We start from the raw sequence: 8,622 nt of genomic DNA on the forward strand, positions 1-8,622 counted from the left end.
GAGAGGCTGAAGACCCGGCCACCGATGGTAGGGGGGTTGGGGCGGGGGATGTGGAGCAGACCGGAGCCGGAGGAACGGAGGGTACGGGCAGGTAGGTAGGGGGATAGTAGCTCGGAGAAGTTGGAGGGAGCGAGGCCGTGAATGGCCTTGTAGGTGAGGATGTGGATCTTGAATTCAATCCTCTGGGGGATGGGGAGCCAGTGGAGGCGAGCGAGGGTGAGGGTGAGGTTGGGAGTGATGTGGTGCGGGACAGTACACAAGCTGCAGAGTTCTGAATGACCTGCAGTGTGGAGGGAGGGCCGGGAAGGCCGGCGAGGAGAGAGTTCCCATAGTCCAGCCTTGAGGTGATAAACGCGTGGACCAGAGTTTCATCCGCGTGAGGGGTGAGGTAGTGCCGTAGTCTGGCGACATTCCGGAGGTGATGGAAGGCGGTGCCAGTTGTGCCGCGGATATGAGGAAGAAAGGACAGCTCAGGGTCGAACAGAACGCCGAGGTTCCTGATGGCTTTGAGAGGTGGAGAGTGCAGCCTTGGATGCTGATGCTGTCAGTGCCGGAGGTGCTGACGTGAGCCAATCAGGAGGGCATCAGTTTTACGCACAAAGCTGAAGAAAGTTGTCTCTCATCCAGGACTCGATGTTGGACAGACAGCTGTCAGGACATCGGGGGTCGTGGAGTTGAGGGTAGAGGAGGAAAGGTAGAGTTGAGTGTCATCCGCAGATGATGTCACCACAGGGGGAGCATATAGAGGGTGAAGAAGAGGGGACCGAGGACAGAGCCCTGAGGGACACCGCACGAGACAGTGCAGGGGGTGGAGGAAAAAACATTCGTGGAGACAAAGTGAAGACGGTGGGAGAGGTACGACCTAAACCACTCAAGGACAGGGCCTTGAAGGTTTAGGTGGGAGGACAAGCGGTGGAGGAGGATAGCGTGGGCGACCGTATCGAATGCTGCCGATAGGTCGAGGAGGACGAGGAGGCAGAGGGAGCCCTGGTCACAGATGGTCAGGATGTCATTGGTGACCTTGACCAGGGCAGTTTCTGCGCTATGGGCAGCACGGAAACCTGACTGAAGGGGTTCGAATAATGAATGGTTGGAGAGGAAAGAGCGCAGTTGGGAGGCGACAACTCGTTCCAGGGGACCTTGGACAGGAAGGGGAGGTTGGAGATGGGCCGGTAGCTTGATAGCTGCGACGCATCAAGGGAGGATTTTTTCAAGGTGGGAGCGATGGTGGCAGTTTTTAAGGGAATGGGAACAGAGCCAGAGGAGAGGGACAGGTTGACGATGTCTGTGATATATTCCCTTGATTTTGGATTCAAGGAAATCCAGCATCTCCTCGCAGTGAAGGTTGGAGGAGATGACCTGCGCGGGGTGGCGGGGGGGGTGGAGGAGTCGGGATGTGGTAGAGAACAGTAGCCTGTGGTTGTTCTTCGCCTCCAGGATTATCCTGGAGTAGAAGGACGACTTGGCCGAGGCTAGAGTGGAGTGGTAGATTTTGAGGAGGTTCAGCCAGATTTGTCGGTGGACCATTAGGCCAGATTTGACCCAAGTGCGTTCAGCGGCCCGCACCTGGCTCTTCAGTGAGCGGAGGTGGGTGGTGAACCAGGGGGAGGAGCGAGAGTAGGAGACAGTACGGGAGGGATGGGGGCAAGAGTATCGAGTGTGGAGGAGAGGGTGTTGTGGAGAAGGGTGAGAGCAGAAGAGGGGTCAGTGAGGGTTGAAGGCCAGAGGGAGAGGAGTTCAGAGGACTCCAAGGCAGCGGTTTCAGATTGTGGGGGTAACTTCTTCCAGGGGCGGTAGATGATGGTGGTGAGTCTGGTGGAGGTGGGGAGGGGGNTGGAGGTGGTGAAGGAATGAAGTGGTGGTCGGAGACGGCCTTGTCGGTGATAGTGACATCCGAGACACTGAGGCCCCGGGTGATCACCAAGTCGAGTGGGTGACCGTGACTGTGAGTGGGGGAGTTGATGTGGAGGGAGAGGTTGAGTGAGGAGAGCAGGGAAGAGAAGTCTGAGGTGATTGAGCAGGAGGGGGTGAAGTGCAGGTTAAAGTTGCCGAGGATGATGAGGCGATCAGAGCAGAGGCAAAGAGATGTAAGAAGTGTTGAGATATCAGAGATGAAGGTGGGAGAGGCTTTAGGGGGCCGGTAGAGGAGGAGGATTTTAAGTGAGAGGAAGGAGCGGTGGGAGAGGATGAGGTGCTCAAAAGAGGGGAAAGAGCCAGAGGAGTAGGGGGAGAGGGCAAGTGGTGTCCTCAAGATAAGGGCAACACCACCGCCACGGCGGTTGGGGCGAGGGATGTGGTGGGAGGTGTAGCCGGGTGGTGTGGCCTCCGTGAGGGGGAAGGTGTCGCCTGGGGTGAGCCAGGTTTCCGCTAAGGCCATGATGTCAACGCTCTCATCAAGGATGAGATCGTTGATGACCGGGGCCTTGTTACAGAGGGAATATATACCGTCAATTCCCTTTACAGTATACTCTGTGATGTCTCAACAACATGATAAGGCGCTGCACCAAATGTAATGTATGTTATTGATATGAATCGAGAACTTGATCTCGAAGACCCCGATGTGGAGCTTCAACCCACAACCTCTGACCCAGACGGGAGAGAGAGAGAGAGAGAGAGAGAGACCGGGCTGACACTTCCGCAGGTCGATATTTTTCTCCGTTCAGCTTCACATCTATGAACTTCAAAGTGTTTGTCAGTTTGTGGAAAGAAAACACCAAAGCAGCATTTCTGTGACCACATGTGGCTGCTCACACCTCACCGCAAACTTCCACCATCGGCCACCTGACTTGCTCGGTTGTTTATGAAGACACGGCTCAGGTCCACATTATCCTTCGACAATACTAATAATCCTTCCATTCCATATAGCGCCTTATCACATTTTCTAGACGTCTCAAAGCGCTTCACAGCGTATACTGTAAAGTGTAGTTCCTGTGTATTTTATGGGCAAAACACGGCAGTCAATGGCACACAGCAGCGTCCCACAAACAGTCGTGGATTGAATGACCTCAATTGAAGTGTTTTGAGATGTCTGAAGATGTGATAAGGGGTTGTGTCACTCTCAGCCAATGTACCAACTTGTACAGAGCCCGAAACCAACACAGCCGCTGTCACCCTGAACTCCTAGTCCTTCACACTGAGGAAGATGCACATCGCTGAGGCTTTTGGATGGGTTTGTGTGTGTGTCAGACTCCCGGCGGTGACAACAATCCCTTCTTTCCAATAGTCTGTGGGATATTTAACACTTTAACACGGTGAGAGGTGAGAGCGAGTGCGGCTGAGCCAGGCTGCAGGAGACCGGTTGTGAGCAGAGACACATCCACACACCAAGACTGTTGGCAAGGATTTCCTGCAGCTAAATCTGTTTTGACATTAATGCGCACATGACTGTTTAGAGAAGGGGAGTCCCGAGTTACACAAAGAAAAATATGAGACAATTTCCGGCAAATTCAGAGTGACTTTAACCTAATCCTCAATCCTTACATTTGCTATAGCGCCTTATCACGTCATCGCAGCTCAAAGCCCTTCACGGTATGTACTATAAAGTGGATTAACTGTGAATCTTGTGGACGAACCATAGATTTTTTAAAAAATATTTTTCTATTTGAAATTATTTGGGCCACAAACTATATAGTCACTACATTTTACAGCTTTGTAATGGCTCAACGATGTGAGACTTCACAGTCTCAAGACTGAGGTGGACAGACGTTTGTTGGATGAGGTACAGAGGAGCCGAGATCTCATAGAATGTCAGAACAGGCTCAAGGGGCTGAATGGCCTTCTCCTGTTTATCTGTTCCTATGATCAGATGCTGTATGAAATGCAAGGATTCCAATTATATTATTATTTTTCCTCCTTTCCCAAACCCCCTCCATCTCCTTTACCACAGCGACATCAGTCTGAGAGACTGGTGCTGTTAAGCTGTGCTCAGAAAGCAACAGGTATGTCAGAGGTGGTCAGTCTGGTGTCCTCACCTCAGAAGCTGTGCAATAAAATCACACGCACACATACACACACATAGAGGTACACATGCACTCGCACACACAGCACACACCACACACAATACACTCACAGCACACAACAGCGCACACACCACACACACACAGCATACATATGCACACACACACACACACACACACACAATACACTCACAGCACACAAACATCACACACACCACACACAGAGCTCACACACATATGCACACGCATACACATAGGAACATAGGACTTAGAAGCAGGAGTAGGCCATTCGGCCCCTCGAGCCTGCCCCGCCATTCAATAAGATCATGGCTGATCTTCTAACCTAACTCCATCTGCCGCCTTATCCCCATATCCTTAATCCCTCTATCCATTAGAAATCTATCAGTCTTAATCTTGAATATGTTCAAGGACTGACCATCTATAGGCTTCTGCGGTGGAGAATTCTATAAATTCACTGCCCTCTGAGTGAAGAAGTGTTTCCTCAACTCTGTTCGAAAAGGCTGAGCCTTAATCTTCAGATTGTGACCCCTCGTTCTAGATTCTCCTCCCGGGGGAAACAGTCTCTCACTGTCTACTCTGTCAAGCCCAATAAGAATCGTATATGTTTCTATAAGATTACCCCTAATTCTTCTATATTCTAGAGAATGTCGGCCTGGTTTACCCAACCCATCCTCATAGGTCAAACCCCTCATCTCAGGAACTAACCAAGTGAGTCTCCGCTGCACCCTCTCTAAGGCGAGTACGTCCTTTCTTAAATAAGGGGAACAAAAGTGCACACAATATTCGAGGTGCGGTCTCACCAAGGCCCATTGCAGCAACACTTCCCTCCTCTTGTATTCTAACCCTTTTGCAATAAATGTCAATATGCCATTAGCCTTCCTGGTTGTTTGCTGTACCTGCAAACTAACTTTATGTGACTGGTGTACAAGGACACCCAAATCCCTCTGAACACTGACACTTTCTCGCCTCTCCTCATCTAGAAAATAATCTGCTTTTCTATTTTTCCTGCCACGGTGAATAACTTCAGACATTCCCACATAATATTCCATCTGCCACCTTCTTGCCCACTCACCTCGCCTGTCTATATCCCTTTGCGATCTTTTTGTGTCATCCTCTGAGCTTACTCTCCCACTGAGCTTAGGATCATCTATGAATTTACATAGTTTAAGTTCTATGTCCTCGTCTCGAGCATTGATGTAGATTGTAAATAGCTGAGGGCCAATCACTGATCCTTGTGGCACTCCACTAGTCACGTTCCGCTAATCTGAGAAGGACCGTTTATCCCGACTCTCTGTTTCCTCCCCGTTAGCCACTCTTCAATCCATGCGAATACATTGCCTTTAATTCCATGGGCCCTAATCTGGTGTAGTAGTCTTTTATGTAGCACTTGTCGAACGCCTTCTGAAAACCTAAATACACTACATCTCCTGGTTCCCCCCAATCTAACCTATTAGTTTCGCTTTGCAAGTGAGAGACCTGGGTTCAATTCCAGGCAGAGGGCGAAACCTTGGGCAAGTTTCCTTACTCCACACAGAGCCTAATAATAATCCCTCCAAAACCCAAAACAATAATAAATTGGTCATTTTTAATCTACGACTGTTTGTGGGACATTGCTGTGCGCAATTGGCTGCCGCGTTCGCCCACAAATATACAGTCAATTCACTTTACAGTGTGTTCTGTGAAGCGCTTTGGGACATCCTCCCGACGTGAAAAGCGCTATATCAAATGCAAGGATTATTATTATTATTATTATTATTATTATTATTGTTACATCCTCAAAGAACTCTACAAGATTTGTTAGTGTGACTTCCCTTTTGTAAACCTTTGACGACTCGGCCTAACCATGTTATGGTCTTCCAAGTGCCCCACTACGACTTCCCTAATTAAGGAATCTAGAATTTTCCCCTCCACTGATGTCAGACTGACTGGTCTATGGTTCCCCATCTTCAGTTTCAGTTCCTTCTTAAATAGCGGTGCTGCGTTTGGGATCTTCCAGTCAATGTGAACCGTTCCAGAATCCAGAGAGTTTTGGAAGATCAAAGACAAGACGTCCACTCTCTCAGCCGTCACCTCTTTTAAAACCCCGGGATGTGGGCCGTCAGGTCCAGGGGATGGGTCATTTTTCAATCCCAACATTTTCCCTAATCCTTTAGTGTTAATTCCCTTAAGTTGGGCACTAACATTAGCTTCTTGGTTCCCCTCTATATTTGGTAAGTGTTCACGGTCTTCTAACGTGAAGACAGAAGAAAAGTATTTGTTTAATGACGGCCATATCTTTATCTCCCATTATAATTCCTCCTGTCTCTGCCTGGAATGGACCCACATTCACTTCTGATACTACACACACAGCACACGCACACACACACGCACACACACAAGCACACACAGCACACGCACACGCACACACAGCACACACACACACACACACGCACAGCAGCATCAGTCTGGAATATGTTAGCTGAAAGTTTCTAACATGGGGTTATGAACTTTGAAGCGCTCTGAGACGCCGTCCGGCGTGGAGGGCGCTATGTGAATCCAAGTTGTTGTTGTTGTTTAGTTCAGAGGCGAGAGCGCTGGCGGCTGAGCCGGACTGGCACAAGAGAAAATAAACGAAAAGAGAGCATTAATGTTCAGTGCGAGTAGATTACACCGGGTTTAAACATTTCCTTGAGTTCAACAATCCTCGTTGAGTGCTGCCAAACTTTAAGAGGGCTCCTCCCCCTCTTATTCGCCTGTTGCTAAAGTTTTTTGGGTGTGTCTCATATAACTGTACAGTTTATTTCCCTTCTCACTGAGTGTGAGTGTGAGTGTGAGAGAGACAGAGCGAGAGAGCAAGAGATTACTGGTGGACTTTCTGTAAACTGGTTGTGAGGAACTCTGTGTCTGGGATCATGAACACTGAAGTCCTTATTCTGGGTAAGTTAGTTCAGGACATCAGTGTGTGAGCAATACATGTCCTGTCTGTTTGACTGTGTTAAACTCTCGTTTGCTTCTCTGTACCCTTCATCTTTATCAGATTCATCAAACTCTCCTGTTCTTCCTGTCTCGCTGTCTCATCCACCACTCTCTAACTCTTCTTCTCATCTCTTTCTTTCTGCCTCTCTAAGATATAAAACTCTCCAGACTTCTTTCTCTCTCTCTGTCGGACACTGGAGACCTTCTCTCCTCTCACTTTCTCCAAAATTATAACAAGAATAATAATCTGTGTATTTGATGTATCACCTTTTCACGTCGGGAAGACGTCTCAAAGTGCTTCTTGTTATTTTACTGTAAAGTGCAGTGAAGGTGTAGTTTTTAGGCAAACGCAGCAGCCAATTTGCACAGAGCACTGTCCCGCAAACAACTGTGAATTTTATCGTGGAGGGAGGGAGGGAGGGGGGGGGGGGGGGGGAGGGGGGGGGGGGAGGGGGGGAGGGAGGGAGGGGGGGAGGTTTTGTTGGGATAGTTCCTTCTTTAATTTGCTGCCAACTGAGCCCGGCTGACAATATCCACTTTATTTCCAATCGATTTAGATGCCCAAAATTGCAAGTTGTTGTGTTGATTTGTGCTGTGAAGTGCTCTGAGATGTGAGGCTGTTCTTATATGAAAGTTGATGTGCAACTTACACTCCTGTCATTCGATCGGCTCCTTATCGCGTCATCGAGGCGTCGTCACAGGATTTCACTGCAAAATGGTTTGACTGTGTGGTTTGCGGGTGATCTACTGCCAACTATTGCCTTGATGGAAAATGACTGTTTCGCCCACAAAATATACACTCAATTCACTCTACACTATAAGGTGTAGTGACTGTACATTTTGTGGTCGGAGCAGCAGTCAATTGCGCACAGCGATCCCCGCAAACAGCCATGAAGTGAATGAGTGATCTTATTTAGGTGCGATTATTGGCCGGGACTCCGGGAGAGAGAGAAACTCCCTTCTCTTTTTATATAGTGCTGTGGGATCTTTAACATCCACCAGAACGGATGGGGAGTGAGGTTTAATGTCTCATCTGAAGGAGAGCGTCTCCGACATTACAGCGCTCCCCCAGCACTGCACTGGAGATTCAGCCGAGACTGTTTTTATGAGCATTAGTGCCCAGTGTAAACCCGACCCCCAACAACAACAACAACAACAACAACTTGCATTTCCGCCCCTCACTCAGGATAGCGCCCCAGAGCGCTTGACAGTGGCGGTCGAAGAGGAACGTGTTCAGGCACGACCTGAAGGTGGGGAAGGAGGGGTCAAGGTGGAGGGATTGAGGGAGAGAGATCCAGAGTTTCAGGGTGTAGCGGCTGAAAGTGCGGCCACTGATGGTGGAACAGAGGGGACGAGCGACCAGCAGGAGGTCAGAGCCAGTCGAGCAGAGGCAGCGGATAGTGGGTTGGGGAGTAAGCAGGTCGGAGAAATTAATCCGTCCGGTGATAGGGAGCCAGTGGAGTGGCGAGGGCTGGTGTGATGGGGTACGGGGTTCAGTGTGTGTAATAGGGAGCCAGTGGAGTGGCGAGGACTGGTGTGATGGGGTACGGGGTTCAGTGTGTGTAATAGGGAGCCAGTGGAGTGGCGAGGGCTGGTGTGATGGGGTACGGGGTTCAGTGTGTGTAATAGGGAGCCAGTGGAGCCTGGTTAGAGCTGGTGATGGGAACGTGTTAGATTTTATGTTGTTGCA

The sequence above is a fragment of the Callorhinchus milii genome, unplaced genomic scaffold (genome assembly GCF_018977255.1).
Source record: "Callorhinchus milii isolate IMCB2004 unplaced genomic scaffold, IMCB_Cmil_1.0 Scaffold29, whole genome shotgun sequence".
Classification (NCBI taxonomy): domain Eukaryota; kingdom Metazoa; phylum Chordata; class Chondrichthyes; order Chimaeriformes; family Callorhinchidae; genus Callorhinchus; species Callorhinchus milii.